Consider the following 24,487-nt stretch of genomic DNA (forward strand, 5'->3'; position numbering starts at 1 on the left):
GATTTCGGCCATTGTCACACACTACCATGCCTGGCTGGAGATTCGCTGGCACAAACCACACGTCACTCTGCTGCTTGATGGCATTCCAGAGCTCCTGCGCTGTGTGGCTTCGATTCCCCAAAGAAATTAATTTTAATACGGCCTGTTGACGTTTGGCCACGGCTGTGCTCATATCGGTCATCATAACAGGTAACCGTTCACGGGTCGATGTGGAGGTAGACCGTGACGGCTCCTGCAGCGCTGATTCAGAGGAACTGGAGTATGAGGAGGAGTCAATGTGTACAGACTGGATTCCTGCAATCCTTGGAGTTGGCAGAACACGTACAGCGCCACTCTCAAGATCTGTACCCGGCTCCACAACATTTACCCAATGGGCAGTGAGGGAAAGGTATCGTCCCTGTCCATGCTTACTGGTCCACGCATCAGTGGTCAGGTGGACCTTGCTACTGACGGCGTTTTGTAGCGCATGTTTAATTTTTCCCTCCACATGATGTTGCAGGGCAGGGACGGCTTGCCTGCTGAAATAAAAGCGGCTGGGCACGTTGTATTGTGGGACTGCCAATGCCATAAAGTTACGGAATGTGTCAGTCTCCACCAGCCTGAATGATAGCATTTCAAGGGCCAGTAGTTTAGCAATGCCAGCATTCAGAGCCTGTGCTCGGGGGTGGTTTGCCGAGTATGGGCGCCTTTTCTCCCATGCCTGTGCTAACCATGGCTGTAGACTGGCCTGGGAGTGTGAGGATGACTGGGAAAGTGGTGCTGTGGGTGGAATTACACTGTGTCTCTGTACAACAGTGCCAGAGATTCTTCCATGGCGATCCTGTGAGGAAGCCGAACCAGCTGTGTGTGAGCTGGAGGAAGAGGCTACAACACGAGCTGAAGAGGTGGTAGGTGGCGCTGTAGGTTGGCCTAGGTCTTCAGTGTGTTTGTGTAACTCCACCACGTGCTTGGTCCGCACATGTTTCCACATATTTGTGGTATTGAGGTTGCTGACACTTTTCCCTCTTTTCACCTTCTGATTACACAGCTTGCATTTGACAAAGCAAATGTCATCTGCAACTGTGTCAAAAAAGGACCAGGCACTGCAAGTCTTGGGAGCGCCCGCTTTGGATTTTGGAAGAGCCATGCTCCTAATGGGTGCCGAAGTGGAGGCTACAGGCAACCAAGTCTGCCCCCTCCCTCTCCCTCCTTTTTGGGCCGTTCGGGGAATCTCTTCCTCAGAGCTGCTCCCACCACCTTCCTGTCCCTCACGCCATGATGGGTCAAGGACCTCATCATCTACACCACCCTCTTCAAACAACTGCTTCTCCTGGGTAGTCTCGACAGCACAGTACGCACCAGAAAGTGGCACCTGAGTCTCATCATCAGATGCGTACTGAGGTGTGCTGCTGACCATAGGCACTGGCCCACCCGCCTCTTCAGATTCAGAGAGACAAAACGGTTGCGCATCACTGCATACTACCTCTTCTTCAAATTCTCGAATTCTGCTTGGCTGGCCCCCTCTTTCCAAGCCAAGAGATTCAGAGAACAGAAGTAGAGATGGCTCCTGTCCAGGGCTCTCTGACTGCCTGGGCAATTTGGCAGGTGGTGAAGAGACAGATGGGTGCTCTTCAGTGCTCAGGACCTGAGAGGATCTGGAACTAATTGAAGTCGATGCGTTAGCTGCCATCCATCCGACAACGGCTTCAATTTGGTCCTCGCGCAGCAGTGGGGTACGGCTAGCTCCTACAAAGCTGCGCATAAAGGACTGTTCCCTGGTAAAACTGGGGGATGCTGAGTCACTGGTGCCCGCAGCAGGCACAGAATCCCCACGTCCTCTCCCTGCAGGCACAGAATCCTCACGTCCTCTCCCTGCAGAAACTCCACGCCCACGCCCACGACCACGACCACATGCCTTACTCCCTGCCTTCTTCATCTTGGTAGACTGATAAAGATAGGCAGAAAAGTACTAAGGGCTTAGTGTGCTTATTCCTGAACAGCTGCTAACAGGTATAAGAAACACTAATTTTATAAAGTGTGGACTAGACTTTAATATGAGCTAATGTGGCCTACACAACTGTAAAGTGGAGTGTTTGGTGAACTTTATTTAGGTTTTTTTGTCACAAAAAGACACTGGATGTGCCTAAAGATGTAATAACGATAGTATCACAAACTTTTTGTAGCTATTACAATGTAGGAAGGTAACCTACAATGCAATAGATGAGGCTGCAAAAAATAGGCTAATACTAATCTGGCTGGGGCTGCAGGGCCCAATGCTGCAGAAAGGCTCCTCTATCTACTCCTATATAGTGTGTTTGGAATCAATTTAGCTGAATATGGATGGAACCACCACACTAATAGGAGATATCAGGAAAAATTATGAATTGGCAATAAAGGACAATGTATGAGGCAGTGACACACACTGAGTGCACTACAACCAGACGGGGTTGAAGCACACACTACAGGGTGAGCTGCACTCACACACCAGACCTTGCAGACAGCGGTGAACAGTACAGATGCAGAGCACTGTGCACTAGTGCTGCAAGACGGAAAAAAAATTCTCTATCTACTCCTATATAGTGTGTTTGGAACCAATTTAGCTGAATACAGATGGAACCACCACACTAATAGGAGATATCAGGAAAAATTATGAATTGGCAATAAAGGACAATGTATGAGGCAGTGACACACACTGAGTGCACTACAACCAGACGGGGTTGAAGCACACACTACAGGGTGAGCTGCACTCACACACCAGACCTTGCAGACAGCGGTGAACAGTACAGATGCAGAGCACTGTGCACTAGTGCTGCAAGACGGAAAAAAATTTCTCTATCTACTCCTATATAGTGTGTTTGGAACCAATTTAGCTGAATACAGATGGAACCACCACACTAATAGGAGATATCAGGAAAAATTATGAATTGGCAATAAAGGACAATGTATGAGGCAGTGACACACACTGAGTGCACTACAACCAGACGGGGTTGAAGCACACACTACAGGGTGAGCTGCACTCACACACCAGACCTTGCAGACAGCGGTGAACAGTACAGATGCAGAGCACTGTGCACTAGTGCTGCAAGACGGAAAAAAATTTCTCTATCTACTCCTATATAGTGTGTTTGGAACCAATTTAGCTGAATACAGATGGAACCACCACACTAATAGGAGATATCAGGAAAAATTATGAATTGGCAAAAAAGGACAATGTATGAGGCAGTGACACACACTGAGTGCACTACAACCAGACTTGGCTGAAGCACACACTACAGGGTGAGCTGCACTCACACACACAGACCTTGCAGATAGCGGTGAACAGCACAGGGAACTGTGCACTAGCACTGCAAGGCACAGTGATTTAGAAAGTAGCTTGGGTAAAGCAGTATAGAGCAAATAGGTAGCTAAAACTGTCCCTCAGAACAACAGCGTCCTATCCCTAACTGAATTCACAGCAGAGTGAGCTCAAAATGGCGGCGGTGGCTTTTATAGTGCATCATGACATCATTTCAGCAGCCAATCACAGCCATGCCATTAGTTAAGATGCCTACATGCCTAACAGGATGTGCCCACACTTCTTAGGATCCTCATTGGCTGAATAAAATGAAAATGTCTCATTGCATTATGGGAACTTCCGATTCCGGTATACGATATTGCAATAGTATCGGAATTAAGTATCGGAATTCCGATACCGCGAATATCGGCCGATACCCGATATTTCAGTATCGGAATGCTCAACACTACTTAGGAGGGTAGATCCTACTTATAGATTCCCTTTAAAATTGACTAAATAGACATAAGGGCTGAAGGGTCCTTGTTAATTTGTGAAGTCTTTCATTTCTCAAAGAGCAGATCACATAAATAATAATTTGTTCAATGACTGATTGGATGAGCTGGCCTGGAACTCATTCATTTATAATACAGAATTCAGCTACAAAGAATTTTGCAAGATACATTTCTTTAAATAATGTTACCAGTATTTTCTATTAAACAGAATAGACTAATATGTAGGGAGAGACTCTCCACATTCCCCTTTCCCTTTGATGTTTTATAGCATCTCCTAGTAAGTGTTTGATTGACACATTGTGCAGAGTGAAGGGACATAATGGCTGAGAGTCTGTATCTGAGGATAGAACTCCAGACATCAGCATCCAGCATGGTTGGTATGGGGAATTGTTATATGTGGGTTGGGATGGTGCCATTGAGTACATACAAGTATTAGTAGCTAAGGCTTTCTGCAGGATCTCCCAATTAGAAATGTAATCATCAGCTTGAAATGCTTTCTCATTGCACAGAGCAGAGTACAGAAGTGTCAAGGATTAGGGCTCAGAGTGAGGCTCCCTAGCAGTGTCCTGGAAGAAAGGATCCCAATGCTCCGATAGCAAGCCATATTTTACCTATATAATGCTATATATTAAACCCTTCACCCCCTGGCCATTTTAAATTTTTAGGCTTTCCTTTTTTGCTCCCCTTCTTCCCAGAGCCATAACTTTTTTATTTTTTGGTCAATATGGCCATCTGAGGGCTTATTCTTTGTAGGACAAGTTGTACTTGTGAACGACATGATTAGTTTTACCATATTGTGTACTGGAAAATGGAAAAAAAATTCCAAGTGCGATGAAATTGCAAAAAAAGTGCAATTCCATAGTTGTTGTTTTTGTTTTTTTTTTACCATGTTCACTAAATGCTAAAACTGACCTGCCATTATGATTCCCCAGGTCTTTACAAGTGCATAGATACCAACCATGTATAGGTTCATTTTTATTTAAGCAGTGAAAAAAAATCCCAAATTTGTTAAAGAAAAAAGTCACCATTTTCCGAGATTTTTCGAGATCTGGGGCCAGGTCAGGGCTTATTTTTTGCACGCCGAGCTGATGTTTTTATTGATCCAATTTTGGGGTAGATACGTTGTTTTGATCGCCCGTTATTGCATTTTATTGCAATGGTGTAGTGACCAAAGGAACGTAATTCTGGCGTTTTCGATTTTTTTTCTCATTCTCCATTTAGCGATCGGATTAATTATTTTTATATATTGATAGATCGGCCGATTCAGAACGCAGCGATACCAAATATGTGTATATTGTTATTTTTTTTTACTTTACACTAGCTTTAATAGTCTCCATGGGACTATTGAAGCTAGTATATGAGACTAGAAGCTGCGATTATGAGATCGCCTGTGCTACACACAGGCAATGATCAGATCGCTTGTGTGTAGCAAAATTGCTCACTGGCTATGAGCGCAGACCGATGGGCAGCGCTCATAGCCTCCCGGCAATGATAACCACAGGGATCTCCTGTAGACCCGGGTTGTCATGTCAACCCACCGGCGACCTGCGGTCATGTGACAAGTGACTTATGACTTCCTTCTGCCGCGGCCATGTTAAATGCCGTTGTCAGAGATTGACAGGGGCATTTAACATGTTAACAGCCGCGAGTAGACCCGCGGCTGTTAGGGGCACATGATAGATGTACAGATCAGCTACCGTGTCCCCGGAAAGGTGCAGGCTCATGGCCGGTTCCTGCACCAAAGGGAGAGACCCGACATGTGCCGTACATGTACAGCACATGTCGGAAAGGGGTTAAGCTAATTTATAATTCTCAGATTTAATTCTCAGATGTAATTTTCAGATTTCTTACAATCCAACTCTGGACATTTTCAAACGGCAGGGAACCATGATGAGGGCAACGTTCAGCATCCGGCGTTTGGGAACAGTGCTAACTGTATCGCTGGTTCCCAGGCGCCGGTACGTGTCACACTGATGACACATGGATGTCATCCGTATGTGTTCAGCGTGAGACACTTTTGCAGACCATGCATCCGCAAAAAAACAGACATGTCAGCATGTGGAGCACACAGACACACGGTCCGTGGAAACACACTGACATGTGCGCAGACCCATAGATTTTAATCGGTCTGTGTGTGTCAGTGTCTCCAGTACGTGTGGAAACTGTCACCACATATACTGGAAATACGGACGTGTGAAAGAGCCCTTAAAGTTGCATTCAAGTGAATTTGTCACTGGATTTCACAGTACAAACTGCACATATTATTACATAGGTCTCTTTGGCCTGATGAGGCTGATGTAATTACTTTGAAAATCAATGTCAAAATGGCTGTATAATCCAGCATGAAAGTTCAAGCTTAATCTCTGCCCATCTAGTGAGATTAAATCCAAAGGCGGTGAAGGTAGAGATATACGTCCGTGCCGCTGAAAAATCCTCAAATCAGGAACATATAATAAAATCCTTGTTTATTGGTAAATGCCTACGCGTTTCTGGGTGTTCCACACCCCTTCATCAGGGCACCAACTATCTGTTGGTGCCCTGATGAAGGGGTGTGGAACACCCAGAAACGCGTAGGCATTTACCAATAAACAAGGATTTTATTATATGTTCCTGATTTGAGGATTATTCAGCGGCGCGGACGTATATCTCTACCTTCACCGCCTTTGGATTTATTCTGGTCCTGTGGGACACCTATTGGAGATCCGCTGCAGCTGCCTTTTGTGTGTTGTGGTGGTTGTGTCCTCGCACAGCCCGGCCAGGTGGGAGCCACCATTTTGCTGTTGTTCCCTGTGTCTGCAGGTGTGGCCCTGTTGGGCTTTGCGCTCTCTCTCTCTTTGTATTTCATCTAGTGAGATTGACAGCTCACCAGTGTCCCTCCTGCTGCTGCTCCAGCTGCCCTCCAATGCAGCTTTACTGCCACAAGTATATCGGCCATTTCTCTGAGTAAATCAGAAAAAAACTGTTGTGCTGCAGAGACCATATCTTGTGGTGAGACAGACTCCAAAAGCCTTGGATTCTTAACTTATTCCGACAATTTCAGTTTTCCATTATTTCCTACATTTTAAAAATCTTAGCACTGTGTACCTGAAATAGAGTATGATAGATGTCTAATTTTTCAGTTATGGCATCTTGTTGTTTTTCTAGTTTGGCAAAATGGTGATCGAGATGGCATAACTCACCTTTCAGGGATTCTACTTCTTTTATGTATGGCTCTTCAAGTAAGTGGACATATTTCTCAAAGTCCCTCTTAGTAGGCAATGAATTAAGAAGCATTTTCATCCCTGTCATCTCCTGAGTCATCTTTGCTAGGTTTCCAATCTGCCTGAGAGCACTGAGGGGAACTGTAAGTCACAGAAAATGAATTTTAGAGTGTATGTAAGGTGCCCCAGCGAGGTAGTCGTGGGCGAGCTGTGGCACCCTCTCGCTCTGGCACCCTAGAGACAATTTGTGTCCTCCCTCTGATGTGTGGCTGTGTATGTGGTGCTCTCCACTTACTTCAAACCATCCGATCGCGGCTGTCTCCAGGCATTTCTCTTCTGGGACCAGGGCAGCAATAAATTCAGAGGACACGAGGTTCTTAACCATAACTTGGATTTTACTTGGGGAAGAGGAATATGTACAATATTTACAGGCAGATATAATGGATAAGGCCCGACAGGTTATTATCTCTCTCACAGGCGCTAGCAACATCTTCAGCCCTGGTTCCCTCTTTAAGTGAAGCATCTCTGTGACTCTAATCTCTAGCCCAAGAGACTCTTCTGCAATAACAACAGTGATCTGGATCCGATATCTCCCCCACGTCTTAGCCTGGAGTCCTATTTATCTTCCTCTGCTTCCTGCAGACTAGAAGTGCCCCGGGTCCTCAACACTTCCTTTGAGTTTCTCCGGCCGGCTAACAGGACTCTTGCTCTTGCATAGGGAGACTTTCACACTAGTGATCCCACTGTCTAAGGGTATGGAGCTCCCGTCTACCCTAGCAGGCGCCATATATTCAGGCTGCCTGCCCGGTTCACTGTCTTATCTCTTAATCAATATCTCTTCCTGCTTCTGGAAACTAAGCAGGGATTTTCTTAAGGTGCCCACCCTCTGTGAGCTGTCATCACTCAGTATTAACCCATCACTGTCTGTAACACTGCTAGCAGACTCAACCTGACATCTGCACCCAGGACAGTGGCATCTTGTGGCTGTTTACAGGTACTGCAGCCCACGAGGAATTATGCCAGGAACAAGCTCTATATCACTTAAGGCTTGATGAGGGCACTAATTTCCCCCTCTACTCTACTGACTGGACCACGGAAGCTAACCCCTTAGCTTGGCCTACCAACAGTTCAGAGAGGTTTAACTACAGGAACACTTCTTTTAACTACCTCAGTGCCAAGGGAAGGCTACGTCCTTCCCCACTATTACATTCCCCCACACTTTAATGTTGGTCGTCCCCGATCACACTAAACAATCAATACATATCACATTACTACATTTACTAAAAACATTTTAGTACACGACTGGTCCTGAAATCTTCTTCTTGAGTAGGAGACCGGCCCTTCTCGGTTAAGGGCCCTGGAACTGCAATTCAGGACAGTCCAGTATCAACTTTCAAACTTCCCAAAAGTACCAGTCCTTCTTGGTAAGGACCCCGGAAACACAGTGTCCATGTCCATATTATTATGACAGGTTAACGCACCAATAGCCCTCAATCTCCTTTGAAGGCTGCATTCTGAGGCACACGGTCACAGGGAGCACCCCATGAGTCACTTTCTTCTTGGCCCTAGCGGGGGTCACCGGTTCTTCCTGCTAGGCCACAAGTCTCTTAGATTTAGAGGACAGTCAACCTCACAGTGTGCCTCAGTGTTTTAAATACCAGCAGAAAAAGCCGCAACAAGCGCAACAAAAAAAAATAGAAGTAAAAACAAAAAGAGCAGCTCCCTTGGGCACACAACTTTTAGTGCTGCTTAAGGCCTTCCTGGCCTGGGAGGTAGGGAAACAGTCCTCTATTTTTTTTTTTCTTTAACTCAATTCAACATGGGGCACTCCGCCCCCATTGGGAAACAGTCCCAGAAGCAGGACCACCGCTGGTGGGTCCTGATAAAGGAAGAGGTGAAAGGTCAACGGACCATTTAGCCAGCTAGCTCACTTCTTCCGGGCCTCCCCCCGTTCTTTCATGAAGGCGGCCCATGCTGCAGACGAAGGTGGCTTCTTCCACTTCCAAGGCTGATCGGGGTATCTGCTAGGCCCGGGGTCCTCATCCGAGGATGTAGCACTGCCACAGCCGACCTGGGTAGGGCCGTAGCTGGTCACTGTAAAGTGATGGACTTCATGACTGGCACCAGCCTGAGTCTCTCTTGCAGTTCCTTGCTCAACTGCCTCAGCCCCTCCTGGGTATTTGGCTGCTGAGTCAACATCAGGCGCCGCACTGGGAGAGTCGGCCCTGCTGCAGCTCGGGAAGACTTCCTCCTCTTCATTCTCGATGTCTCCCCACTGCCGCTTCCTGGGTTCCTCCTCTTGTGGGACACTGGCTTTGGGAGGGGGTAGGAATCCTTTAGGGGCTTCCCTAGCCCAGCGCTGCAGAGCCTCTCTCTTGGCCCTTCGTTAGAAGACCTCCTTATCATTCTCAAGGACATCCTCCCATTTATACGGACGGGTGAGCGCAGCCGCGTACCACCCCCTGGAACACTCTCATTTGACAATGTGGACTATGTTCCCCACACGTAGGTTGTGGAGACGGTCGGGCAGGTAGTCGCGCTTGATGACTTCACGGGTGACGAATACCTCATGCCCGGTCCACTCCTCTTCTAAGAACCCATACCCCTCACGGATATGGAACTCGAGGACTCGCCCAAGAGTCTGGGACGCCTCCACTGACTCCCTCCATGCCGCGTTGGACCCCTCCAGCCAGCCTCTCAGGAAGATATCGGTCCACCGCCGCTGTTCTTGTGGCGTCATCGGGGGGTTGCGGGTAGTCCACTTCAGACTCCCGAGCTCGGCGTAACGCTTTGCCGAGGGGGAGTTGACGGCCTCCAATGCCAGCTGCCAAAAACACTCCCGTGTGGCTTCCTTCCAGGGGGCCTCGACTCCGCACCATCCCCTTCAGGCCTAGGGGCCCCTGTCGCCGCAGAAGCTATCGCGGCAGGAGCCGCAGGCGAAACCGGCCGCTGGGGTATAGACCGCTCACCTCCATCAAGTCCCGCTGCAGTTGTGGCTCCGGCCCCACCGGGGTGTTCTCCTCCCTCGGCCGAGGGGGACGTGTCTTCTGGCATCGGGCTCCAGCACCACATACGGAACTCGTGGACGAGCAGGCCCAACTCCGGATCGGGCCTAGTGGCCCACTGGACAGCCACTGGGGGCAAAGACTCACAGGCAGCATCCGCGGGTGAGGGACTTTCGATTGCAGCCCCTGGGGTAATCAGCTCTAGGATTTCTTCCTCGTCGCTCATTCCGGACAGGTCATCTGATCCTCCGGTCTCCATCTTAGCCGAGCGTCCACTGCAGCACCTCCTTCCTCCCGTGCGCTGGACAGAAAATGGCGCTGGTCACTCACCAGTGACGCACGTCCTGCGCGTCCAACTCCTCCTCTTCCTGGGCCGGCTTTCTGACGCGACCGCCGCGTCACTAGTCACTCTCGGAAGCTCCGCCTTCAGCCGCGCCCCTTCTTTGTGCGCGCTGATACTCACTGGGCCGGACTTCACTTTGCACCGCGCCCTCTTGCTCGCTGGACATCCCATCCTGGGACGCATCTTCACTGCTGGGCCCATCCTTCTTTGGGCCGGAACTCGTAGGGGCTGGACATCCTTTCGCGCACTCCAGCGCCGTCCACTCCCACGACAGGCGGTACTTCTCCTAGACTTTACCGCCACTGTCACCATCTTGGAATCCATGCTTCGGGCCGCCATCTTGGGCCGCATGCCTTCCAACAATTTCTCCTCAGTGTTCTGCGTCGGCTCTTCCCTGCTTTCTTCATGCGAGGAGCTCGCATCCTGCCGAATACGCCAAATGTAAGGTGCCCAAGCGAGGTAGTCATGGGCGAGCTGTGGCACCCTCTCGCTCTGGCACCCTACAGACAATTTGTGTCCTCCCTCTGATGTGTGGCTGTGTATGTGGTGCTCTCCACTTACTTCAAACCATCCGATCGTGGCTGTCTCCAGGCATTTCTCTTCTGGGACCAGGGCAGCAATAAATTCAGAGGACACGAGGTTCTTAACCATAACTTGAACTTTACTTGGGGAAGAGGAATATGTACAATATTTACAGGCAGATATAATGGATAAGGCCCGACAGGTTATTATCTCTCTCACAGGCGCTAGCAACATCTTCAGCCCTGGTTCCCTCTTTAAGTGAAGCATCTCTGTGACTCTAATCTCTAGCCCAAGAGACTCTTCTGCAATACCAACAGTGATCTGGATCCGATATCTCCCCCACGTCTTAGCCTGGAGTCCTATTTATCTTCCTCTGCTTCCTGCAGACTAGAAGTGCCCCGGGTCCTCAACACTTCCTTTGAGTTTCTCCGGCCGGCTAACAGGACTCTTGCTCTTGCATAGGGAGACTTTCACACTAGTGATCCCACTGTCTGAGGGCATGGAGCTCCCGTCTACCCTAGCAGCCACCATATATTCAGGCTGCCTGCACGGTTCACTGTCTTATCTCTTAATCAATATCTCTTCCTGCTTCTGGAAACTAAGCAGGGATTTTCTTAAGGTACCCACCCTCTGTGAGCTGTCATCACTCAGTATTAACCCATCACTGTCTGTAACACTGCTAGCAGACTCAACCTGACATCTGCACCCAGGACAGTGGCATCTTGTGGCTGTTTACAGGTACTGCAGCCCACGAGGAATTATGCCAGGAACAAGCTCTATATCACTTAAGGCTTGATGAGGGCACTAATTTCCCCCTCTACTCTACTGACAGGACCACGGAAGCTAACCCTTTAGCTTGGCATACCAACAGTTCAGAGAGCTTTAACTACAGGAACACTTCTTTTAACTACCTCAGTGCCAAGGGAAGGCTACGTCCTTCCCCACTATTACATGTATATTGTTAACCTGAAAACCTTGCCGATTATACACAATTAAAAGAAACCTTTATTAGTATAGTATTAAAATTCTAAAAAGATATTTATCCCAAAGAGAAAGCCAAATAATAATAGTAGAGACAGTAATATATATATGAGACATGGGGACGTAACTCTATTGCATCACCTGTAACTGTCCCTGCCTGTCAGCGGAGGTTGGCACCCTCTTGGACACAAATGGCACCCCCGCTCCACAACGACTCACTCTATTGACCGTAGTAAGCCCTTTAAGGGGAGGGAATATTTATCGGACAATCAAGTAAAAATACCTACAGTTGAAACCAGAAGTTTACATACACTAGTTTACATACACTATATAAAACCAGGGGAGGAGTCCTGAGGAGATAATTTGCAAATTCCCACTGCATTTTGGGGTAAGTGAAGAGTCTCCGCGAGCTCAAAGAACACTGGATTTTGGCTGTTGGAGCTGAAAAGAGGACATCGGTAAACCAGGGGAGGAGTCCTGAGGAGATAATTTGCATATTCCCACTGCATTTTGGGGTAAGTGAAGAGTCTCCGCGAGCTCAAAGAACACTGGATTTTGGCTGTTGGAGCTGAAAAGAGGACATCGGTAAACCAGGGGAGGAGTCCTGAGGAGATAATTTGCATATTCCCACTGCATTTTGGGGTAAGTGAAGAGTCTCCGCGAGCTCAAAGAACACTGGATTTTGGCTGTTGGAGCTGAAAAGAGGACATCGGTAAACCAGGGGAGGAGTCCTGAGGAGATAATTTGCATATTCCCACTGCATTTTGGGGTAAGTGAAGAGTCTCCGCGAGCTCAAAGAACACTGGATTTTGGCTGTTGGAGCTGAAAAGAGGACATCGGTAAACCGCGCGCCGGTAGGTGCCCCCATTTTGAAGCTTTTTTTTTAAGCTTTTTTCACTGTTTTCAGAACATTAACAATAAGAACATGGAAGAGTCCATGAGCCATTTGGTGAGCTGCATATCCTGCTACATGTTCACAGACTTGCCAGTGGAAAACCCAAACTTCACATGCCAGAAATGCAAGCTTGTGTCCCTGTTGGAGGAAAAGTTGCGAAATCTAGAAGAGAGGTTAACTACCTTGAAAATCATTAAGGAAGGTGAAGAGTTCTTAGACAGAGCAGAATTATCTCTTCATGATTCAGAAAGAGAAGAAATTCGAACTGCACCTGATGAAACAGAGGAATGGAAGCATGTGACCCACAGAAGCAGGAGGATCGAGAGGCAGTCAGCACCCATACTACTCAGGAACCAGTACCAGGCTCTCACGCAGGAGAACCATGAAGAAATACAGCAAAATAAGACTTTGCCAGCAATGAATAACCTTGTAAGCCCTCAGAATCCTCCTGGATGGAGAAAGAAGAATGTTGTGAAGAAAAAACGGAGAGTGGTGGTCATGGGGGATTCCCTGTTAAGAGGAACAGAGGCCGCTATCTGCAGACCAGACATAACCTCAAGAGAAATGTGCTGTCTTCCAGGAGCAAAAATTAAAGATGTGTCTGACAGGATATCAAGACTCTTCAGACCTACAGATCACTACCCATTCCTGCTAATACATGTGGGGACAAATGACACCGCAAGAAAGGACCTGGAAACCATCTGCAGTGACTTTGAAGACTTAGGCAAGAAAGTGAAAGAATTGGGAGCGCAGGTGGTCTTCTCATCCATCCTCCCAGTGGATGGCCATGGAACAATGAGGTGGAATAAGATTCTACAGGTGAACAACTGGCTACGTTGATGGTGCCGTCAACAAGGATTTGGATTTCTGGATCACGGAATGAATTACCTATACGATGGACTACTTGCTAGAGATGGGATGCACCTTACGAAGACTGGAAAACATGTATTTGGAAGTCGCCTTGCTACACTCATCAGAAGAGCTTTAAACTAGAACAATGTGGGAAGGGAAGCAAAAGGCCAGAAAAAGCCATACAGCTGACAAATACTATTGAGATCTCTGCTACTGGAAGTGGAAAAGAAGAACAAAGACAAAACAATTTAAATAATAAAAATATGGGAGGAAGAGAAACCAATCACAAACTAAAATGTTTTTATACAAATGCACAAAGCATGGGCAACAAACAAGGAGAATTGGAACTACTAATGCAGGAAAAGGAATATGATGTCATTGGAATCACTGAAACTTGGTGGGACGATACACATGATTGGAATAAAAGGCTAAAAGGATACAACTTATTTGCAAGAAACAGACTTGATAAACAAGGAGGAGGTGTTGCATTGTATGTTAGAAAAGCGTATATCTGCACAGAGATTGAAGCTTCAGAGACTGGGAGTTCTGTGGAAACTGTTTGGGTAAGAATACAAGGAGAGAACAACGGAAAGGACACCATTGTAGGCATTTACTACAGGCCACCTGGGCAAGCTGAAGATATGGATGAACTCTTTATGTATCAAATGACCAAGTTCTCCAAAAAATATGACGTAGTGGTCATGGGAGATTTCAACTATCCAGACATTTGTTGGGAATCTCTCTCAAGTAAAACTAACAGGTCAAGCAAATTCTTATCCTCTCTTGCTGACAACTTTATCTTCCAAAAGGTAGGGGAGAAAACAAGGGGATCTGCTACTTTGGATCTAATCCTTATAAACAGGGAGGAGATGGTTGAGGAGGTAAAGGTGGCTGGGACCCTAGGAGGCAGCGATCATGCTATTATAGAATTTTGGATAACTAGAGGAGGAAGACATGTGAAGACTCAAACTTCAACGTTAGATTTTAGAAAGGCAGATTTTAAGAGACTCAGAAAGAGAATAGGAGGGATCCAATGGCTGGATGTCCTTAAGGACAAAAATGTCCAGGAAGGATGGGAAATTTTTAAAAATGAGATTCTCAAAGCACAATCGTTAACAATCCCGAAAAGTAGGAAGAATGGGAAGCATTTAAGGAAACCAGGATGGATGAACACAGAACTTAAACACATGCTAAAAAGAAAGAAAGAAATGTTTATTAAATGGAAAGAGGGAGGCATATCTAAAGAAGATTATAATGCAGTCTGCAGATCCTGTAGGGCACGTATCAGGTTAGCTAAAGCTGACAATGAATTAAGGCTTGCAAGAGATGTCAAAAGCAATAAAAAAGGATTTTGGGGGTATGTCAGAAGTAAAAGAAAAGTCAAAGATGCTATAGGATTTTTACAGGATGAAAATGGAGAAATGGTAAGAGAGGATGTTGAGAAGGCCGAACTTTTTAATTCCTATTTTGCATCTGTTTTCTCTCAGAAAGAAAATGTAACATCAACTGATCTTCAATGTCCTTTTAAAGGAATAGAGGAATCCAAGTTATCTGTAAACAGAAAGATTGTGAGGGAATATTTAGCTAACATAAATGAGTTCAAGTCTCCAGGTCCAGATGAATTACACCCCAGAGTACTGAAGGAGATCGTAGAAGAAATTTTAGAACCACTCTCCATAATCTTTGAAAATTCTTGGAGAACAGGAGAAGTCCCAGAAGACTGGAGAAGAGCAAATGTTGTTCCTATCTTCAAAAAGGGGAAGAAGGTGGACCCAGGGAACTATAGGCCGGTGAGTCTGACTTCTATACCAGGAAAGATCTTTGAACAAATTATTAAACAACATGTATGTAAGTACATGGATAAGAATGAAGTGATTAACCAGAGTCAGCATGGGTTTGTAACTAACAAGTCATGTCAGACTAACTTAATTTCCTTCTATGACAGAATCACTGACTGGGTGGATCAGGGAAATGCTGTAGATATAGTATATCTTGACTTCAGCAAAGCATTTGACAAAGTATCTCACACCATCCTTATTGAAAAAATGACCAAGTATGCAATGGACCAGGCAACTGTTAGGTGGATTCATAACTGGCTTAGTGATCGGACTCAAAGGGTGGTTGTAAATGGCTTCACATCCAGCTGGATGAATGTCTCAAGTGGGGTACCACAGGGCTCCGTCCTGGGACCTGTATTGTTCAACATCTTTATCAATGATTTAGATGAAGGAATTGAGGGTAAACTGATTAAATTTGCTGATGACACAAAGCTAGGAGGGATAGCTAATACTAGAGAAGAGAGAGAGAGGGTTCAAAAAGACCTAAATAAACTGGAGCAGTGGGCAGCAACCAACAGAATGGTTTTTAACAGGGAAAAATGCAAAGTACTACATCTGGGCAATAAAAATGAAAAAAACATATACAGAATGGGAGGAATAGAGCTAGGCAACAGTACATGTGAAAAAGACTTAGGTATACTAATAGATCATAGACTGAACATGAGTCAACAGTGTGATGCAGCAGCAAAAAAGGCAAATACAATTCTGGGATGTATTAACAGAAGCATACAGTCTAGATCACGTGAAGTCATTATCGGTCTTTACTCCTCTTTGGTCAGACCTCATCTGGAATACTGTGTACAGTTTTGGGCACCACATTTTAAAAAAGACATAGACAAACTGGAGCAAGTTCAGAGAAGAGCGACCAGAATGGTGACTGGTCTGCAAACCATGTCCTATGAGGAAGGGTTGCAGGATTTGGGAATGTTTAGCTTGCAAAAAAGAAGACTGAGAGGAGACTTAATAGCTGTCTACAAATATGTCAAGGGCTGTCACATTGTAGAAGGATCATCTTTATTCTCATTTGCACAAGGAAAGACTAGAAGCAATTGGATGAAACTAAATGGGAGGAGACACAGATTAGATATTAGAAAAAACTTTTTGACAGTTAGGGTGATTAATGAGTGGAACAGGCTGCCACGAGAGGTGGTGAGTTCCCCTTCAATGGACGTCTTCAAACAGAGGCTGGACAGACATCTGTCTGAGATGATCTAGTGAATCCTGCTTTGAGCAGGGGGTTGGACCAGATGACCCAGGAGGTCCCTTCCAACTCTACCATTCTATGATTCTATGATTCTATGACACATATTCATGTTTTTCTCAATATCTGACATGAAATCAGGATAAACCTTTCCCATTTTAGGTCAATTAGGATTACCGTAATTTTTAAGATTTGCGAAATGCCAGAATAATGAGAGAGAGAATGTTTTATGGCATTTGTAATACTTACTGCATAGTCAAAAGTTTACATACATTTCATTAGTATTTGGTACTATTGTCCTTAAACTGAATAACTTGGGTCAAACGTTTGGGATATCCTCCTACAAGCTTCTCACAATGGTTGGTCGGAATTTGGGCCCATTCCTCCTGACAAAACTGATCCAGGTTTGTAGGTCGCCTTGCTCACACCTTCCTTTTCAGCTTTGCCCATAAATTTTCAATAGGATTGAGATCAGGGCTTTGTGATGGCCACTCCATAACATTGACTTTTTTATCGTTAAGCCACTTTGTTACCATTTTGGCAGTATGCTTGTGGGTCATTGTCCATTAGGAAGACCCATTTCCACCCAAGCTTTAACTTCCTGTCATCTATTTTGTGAAGTGCACCAGTCCCTCCTACAGCAAAACAACCCCACAACATGATGCTGCTACCCCCATGTTTCACAGTTGGGATGGTGTTCTTAGGCTTCCAAACTTCTCCCTTTTTCCTCCAAAGATAACGATGGTCATTATGCCCAAAAAGTTCAAGTTTAGTTTCAGCTGACCACAGGACATGTCTCCAAAAATTAAGGTCTTTGTTCCTGTGTGCATTTGCAAACATTAATCTGGCTTTTTTATGTTTCTTTTGGAGTAATGGTTTCTTCCTGGCAGAGTGGCCTTTCAGCCCATGTTGATACAGTACTCGTTTCATTGACACAATCTTGACATTGACACAATCTTACCAGCATCCACCAACATCTTCACAAGGTTTTTTGCTTTTGTCCTTGGGTTGATATGCACATGTCAGACCAAAGCATGTTCATCTCTGGGACACAGAACCCATCTCCTTCCTGAGTGGTATGATGGCTGGACATTCCCATCTTGTTTATACTTGATTATAAGTATTTGTACAGAGAACGAGGCACCTTCAGGTATCTTGAAATTGTACCCAAGGATGATCAAGACTTGTGCAAGTCTACAATTCTCTTCCTGATATCTTGACTTATTTCTTTAGACTTTCCCATGATGCTACACAAAGAAGCAGTGTGTTTCAGGTGTGCATTAAAATACATCCACAGGTGTGTCCCTAATTAACTCAGATGTTGAAAAAGACAACAGAAGCTTCCAAACACATCATGACATCATCATATGGGAAGCCCAGAATTGTTTAAATGCATAGTAATCTTAGTGTATGTAAACTTTTGACTTTGCAGTAAGTAATAAAAATGCCTTAAAACATTCTCTATCTCTCTCATTATTCTGGCATTTAGTAAATATTAAAAAATGATAGTAATCCTAATTGACCTATAACGGGAAAGGTTTATTCTGACTTCATGTCAGATATTGAGAAAAACATGCATATGTGTCTTTTTATATAGTATATGTAAACTTCTGGTTTCAACTGTATCTCTTTTAGAACACCACAATATATGTCCGATCTCTTTTGTAGTCCAAAAGGAAAAAAAAATCAGAATAATCAGACGGTTAGCTTACTCACATAAATATTCCCAAAGCAATAAATAGGGTCAGTAGTAAAAGTGACAAGCATGTAGCCCAGAATAATCCAAGATCAATAGACACTTATAACATGTAGATGATGTAAACTGGACATTGAGTAAAAATACAGATACATAAGGTGGTACAATCATCAGCATTTTATGAATATTTATTAAATGATAAATGTTCTGTACAGAGTATGTAAAGCTTGACACATTTCTCCCATACAGTCGGCTCATCGGGAGCACATACCGTGTAAGTTCACATAGAGAAAAGATTATAATTATTAAACACCAGGTAAGCAGAACTTATCTTCTAGGAGTGATGATGACCCCTCCGTAAAGTGCCTTGTGCAGAATGAGAGCCAAAATGTACCATTCCAATACATAGACCGCTGGTCAATGCCAGGTTCAATCCTCCCACCAGACTGCTAGTAAAGTGCCATGTGCTGATAATGGAGAGTGCTGATGGATGTCATTCAACCTCCTTAGAGTCTCTCTCTGCTAACACACTGAGGGGGACTGGGCCTGATGTGTTGTCAGCTGTGTTGTACCAAAGCGTAAGACAGAGCTGCCATTTTAAATTAAAGGCCTTAAAATGGGACTGAGAACTGCCACCAGAATATTGAGTAATCGGAATCCAGTTCTCTGGGGGCAGCAAAGTCTTGTATGTTATTTTCACCATTGGAGGTGTAAAAAGAGGTTAGTTGCCAATAATATATGGGCAGAAGTTGTAATATGACATTCTGTGCTTTACATAAGACTTAACAAGACGGTTTTAAAGCCCCTTACAAGAGCCATGCAGTACAGAATATTAAAAACATTATTCCCGTTGGGGAGTGGGTCTCCCATAGTCTTTGCCTATGCCTTCCAAGCAAAAGCTGCCAAAAATTAGGACGGAGGAACTTGCAATGCTGGCAACACGGACGGTGGTATAGTGGTGGTGGAGGCAGAGGATAAGGAGAAGAGCAAAATACAGCCGAAATGAGGAAGCGTATACCCATTTGTGGGTGTGAAGCGGTGCATGGGAATACACCTCCCGAAATAACACAGTGGATTTGACTTTATGTTACTCTGCTGTCATTTGGTGGTGATGAGAAATCTGGCCCAATCCAGCCCTTGTTCATTTTGATAAGGGTCAGCTTGTCAGCATTGTCAGTTGACAGGCGAGTGCGCTTATCAGTTATAATTCCCACTAAAAACACGCTCCAATAACACGCTAGCGGCAGGGCAGGCCAGGACCTCCAAGGCGTACAGAGCGAGTTCATTCCAAGTGTCCAACTTGGATACCCAATAATTAAAAGGCACAGAGGAATCACGGAGGACACTGGTACGGTCGGCAAAGTACTCCCTCACCATCTTTTGAAACTTTCCACTCCTTGTGAGAGTACCCCGCGCCTCAGGGCCTGTAAGCTGGGCGGGTCTCAGAAAACTGTCCCAGAACATTGACAGTGTTCCCCTGCCTCTGCTGGATTGGAGCTGCATCTCTCTCGCCTGTACGCCTTGGTTGGTTAACGAACTGTGACCTCTGCTGCTAGAGTGTTCAGATGGGAATTTTTTTAACAGTTCTGCAGCAAGGGCCTTCTGGTACTGCCCCATTTTTGTAGACCTCTCCACCTCCGGAATAAGAGAGTGAAAGTTCTCCTTGAAGCGGGTATAAAAGTGTCACCAACCAGTAATGACTATCACCCAACATTTTGACAACGCGAGGGTCACGGTTAAGGCAGCGTAACATAAAGTCAGCCATGCGTGCCAGACTGGTAACGAGCAAGACTTCTGTGTCCTCACCAAGATGACGACTGACCATGCTCTCCTCCTCCTCCTTCCCCCTGTCCTCAGGCCACCCACGCTGAACCGACGGTATGACAGTTGTACAGGTACTACCGTCTACAGCGCATGATACCAGCTCCTGTTCTTCCTCCTCCTCCTCCTCCTCCTCTCCCTCATTGTCCCCCAATGCACATTGGGATGTGATGAGGCTGGGCTGTGTGTAATCGCTCGCAATGGCTTCTTGATCCATCTCATCATACTCTGGCTGCAATGCCTCCTCTTTAATTCTCTGCAGAGAGCGTTGCAAAAGACAGACAAGTGGGATGCTGACGCTAATGATGGCATCATCGCCACTCACCATCTTGGTGGACTCCTCAAAGTTTATCAGGATGGTACATATATCAGACATCCAGGTCCACTCCTGAGGTCTTATGTGTGGAGTCTGACCTGAATATTGACAGCCTTGTTGCAGCTGGTACTCCACAACTGCTCTCTTCTGCTCACAAATCCTTTGCAACATGTGGAGGGTAGAGTTCCAACGTGTGGGGACATCACACACCAGTCGGTGTGCCGGAAGCTGCAAACGCTGCTGCAACACAGCAAGGGCAGCGGAAGCTGTAGCCAACTTCCAAAAATGAGCTGACAGGCAGCGTACTTTGACGAGCAGATCTGGCAACTCGGGGTACGATTTAAGAAACCGCTGAACCACGAGGTTAAACACATGAGCCAGGCATGGTACGTATGTGATCTCGCCTTGCCTCAGAGCCGCCACCAGGTTACGGCCATTGTCACACACGACCATGCCTGGATGTAGGTTCAGCGGTCTCAGACACAGATCTGCCTGCTCTTTCACAGCTGTCCACAACTCACAAGCAGTATGAGGTTTATCACCTAAGCTTATGAGTTTCAGCACAGTCTCTTGCTGCTTGGCTGAGGCAGTACTGCAGTGCTTCCAGCTTGTAACTGATGTGGTGATATCTGAGATGGAGGCTGAACATGAGGAGGAGGAGGAGGAGGATGCACTGGAGCTGTACACTGTGGGGGCAACTCTGACTGACATAGGGCCCGCAATCCTCGGTGTGGGGAGGATGTGTTCCGTCCCAAGGTCCGACTTGGTCCCGGCTTCCACTATGTTCACCCACTGTGCCGTCAGAGAGATGTACCATCCCTTGCCACAAGTACTTGTCCACGCGTCCGTTGTCAGGTGGACTCTCCCAGTAACTGCATTGTTGAGGGCACGGCAGATGTTTTGGGACACGTGCTTGTGTAGTGCGGGGATGGCACACTGGGCAAAATAGTGTCGGCTGGGAACCGAGTACCGAGGGACGGCCACCGCCATAAGGTTGCGGAAGGATTCCGTCTCCACCAACCTAAAAGGCAGCATTTCCAACGCAAGCAGTTGTGAAATGTGCGAATTTAAGACTGTGGCCTGTGGGGCGTTGGCTGCGAATTTGCGCTTTCGTTCAAAGGTCTGGGATATGGAAAATTGAACGCTGCGGTGGGACGTGGACGTGGACGTTGATGCTGTTTCTTGAGAAACTGCCATAACAAGTGAAGACTGAGAGGAGGTGGCAACTTTGCATGCAGTATGGACAGGGGATTGCCTTGCACGCACAACAGGGGGTTCTCTTATACGCACAACAGCGGAAGAAGCAGCGGTGACACCCCCTGACATTGGTCGTGGACCCTGGGGTTTGCCCCACAAAGTCGGGTGCTTTGCTGACATGTGCCTGATCATGCTGGTGGTGGTCAGGCTGGTAGTTTTGTCACCCCTGCTGATGCTGGCATGGCAGGTGGTACAAATGGCCTTTTTGGGGTTATCAGCAGAGTCTTTAAAAAAATTCCAGAATCTGGAAGACCTACCCGTTGTACTGGCAATGTCCCTTGTGTTGTTGTTACGGGGAACTGTTGCCCGCCTTCTGTGTGCGGCCACCACACTGCTTCTTCCTGCCTGTTGGGGTACTCTGCCTCCCTCCCCCTGTGTGCTGCTGGCCTTGCTCTGCGTGTCCTCCTGCCATGTTGGGTCAGTTACTAGATCATCCACCACCTCCTCCTCTTCCACTTGCGCACCACGATCCTCCTCCTCACTTCATGGCAATTGTGTCTCGTCATCGTCCACCTCTTGTGAAAAATCGCCAGCGTCGACTTCCTCTGGCCATGGCTGTTCAAATATTTGGGCATCGCTACATGGGATCTCCTCTTCCACCACTTCAAGCAGAGCAGGCGAGGGGCACAAATATGGAAATGGACCAGTAAACAGCTCTTCAGAATGTCCAACTGTGGGATCAGTTGCTGTCTGACGACACTCGGCATGGTGGGAGGAAGGAGCATCAGGGTGAGGAGTATGCGGTGGAGACTCACGGCTACTAAAACTTGACCGTGTGGAAGACAGACCGGAGGTGGTGGTGCCCAGGTAATTGGAAGTATTATCTGCTATCCAATTAATAACCTGTTCACACTGATCAGTTTGCAATACTGGTGTTGTAGTGTGCTTCCCTAGTAATTGGGTCAAGAAGTGGGAGCGATAAGATGTGGCTGTTGGTTGTGGCACATTTTCACCTTGGCCACGGCCCCGTCCTCTATACGCACCATCACCAGAACGTCCAGTTCCATGTCCCTTGCCACGCGCCTTGCCCACTGTAAATGAAGTAAAATAGCTTACACTCGCACTGTCAATTAAAAAAGGGTAATAAAAAGGAGATTAGAACCGTGGAAGAGGAAAACCACAGTTCTATTTCACTGGCCTACACCAGAATCTTTTAAACAGATATATTTGTGTCTGAACACTGAGCGAGACACTCAATTTTTTTTTTATGTAAAAAAGGCCAAAAGCTGGATAATACAGAGATTTGAACCGTGGAACTGCAAAACCACAGTTCTAGTTATCTGGCCTACACCAGAATCTTTTAAACAGATATTTTTCTGTCTGAACAGTCAGCGAGACACTATTACTGTTTTTTTATACGGAAAAAAGGCCAAAAGCTGGATAATACTGAGTTTTGAACCGTGGAAGTGCAAAACCACAGTTCTAGTTATCTGGCCTACACCAGAATCTTTTAAACAGATATATTTGTGTCTGAACAGTCAGGGAGACGCTATTACTGTTTTTTTACGGAAAAAAGGCCAAAAGCTGGATAATACAGAGATTTGAACCGTGGAAGTGCAAAACCACAGTTCTATTTATCTGGCCTACACCAGAATCTTTTAAACAGATATATTTGTGTCTGAACAGTCAGGGAGACACTATTACTGCTTTTTTTTACGGAAAAAAAGGCCAAAAGCTGGATAATACAGAGATTTGAACCGTGGAACTGCAAAACCACATTTCTAGTTATCTGGCATATGCCAGAATCTTTTAAACAGATATATTTGTGTCTGAACAGTCAGGGAGACACTACTACTGGGGGGTTTTTTCGGAAAAAATGCCAAAAGCTGGATAATACACAGATTTGAACCGTGGAACTGCAAAACCACAGTTCTAGTTATCTGGCCTACACCAGAATCTTTTAAACTGATATATTTGTGTCTGAACAGTCAGAGAGACACTATTACTGGGTTTTTTTACAGAAAAAAGGCCAAAAGCTGGATAATACACAGATTTGAACCTTGGAACTGCAAAACAACAGTTCTAGTTATGTGGCCTACACCAGAATCTTTTAAACAGATATATTTGTGTCTGAACAGTCAGCGAGACACTATTACTGTTTTTTCTTACGGAAAAAAGGCCAAAAGCTGGATAATACAGAGATTTGAACCGTGGAACTGCAAAACCACAATTCTAGTTATCTGGCCTACACCAGAATATTTTAAACAGATATATTTGTGTCTGAACAGTCAGCAAGACACTATTACAGGTTTTTTTTTATGGAAAAAAGGCCAAAAGCTGGATAATACAGAGATTTGAACCGTGGAGCTGCAAAACCACAGTTATAGTTATGTGGCCTACACCAGAATCTTTTAAACAGATACATTGGTGTCTGAACAGTCACAGACACACTCAATTTTTATTTTGGGGGGGGGGGGATACCAAAAGGTTAAAAAGACGCGTATTTGTACAGTCTGACTGAGGAAAAAAAAATACAGGATTTAGATGAAAAAAAAAGGATTTTTCCTGTCCCCTGAGACCGTTGGATAAGTGTAGCAGTTTGACCAGCAGGAGCACACAGGACTGTAATGCACTGTTTGTTGGTATAACCACTGCGTCTCCTATACAGCCTGCCTGCCTGCCTGATATCTGGGTTGGATATTAGTCCTGAGAAGGACTGTTTGTTTGATTTGGCAGGCTTTAGAGACCCTACACTACCTATTTCGCACTATATATCTCTCCCTAACTCAGCAGCACTGACCCTACACTGTCTGATCCCAGGCGACTGTGTCCAAGATGGCGGCGCCCGGTTTTAA

The sequence above is a fragment of the Phyllobates terribilis genome, unplaced genomic scaffold, assembly GCF_046119375.1.
Source record: "Phyllobates terribilis strain yellow unplaced genomic scaffold, ASM4611937v1 Scaffold_4__5_contigs__length_816908805, whole genome shotgun sequence".
Taxonomy (NCBI): Eukaryota; Metazoa; Chordata; class Amphibia; order Anura; family Dendrobatidae; genus Phyllobates; species Phyllobates terribilis.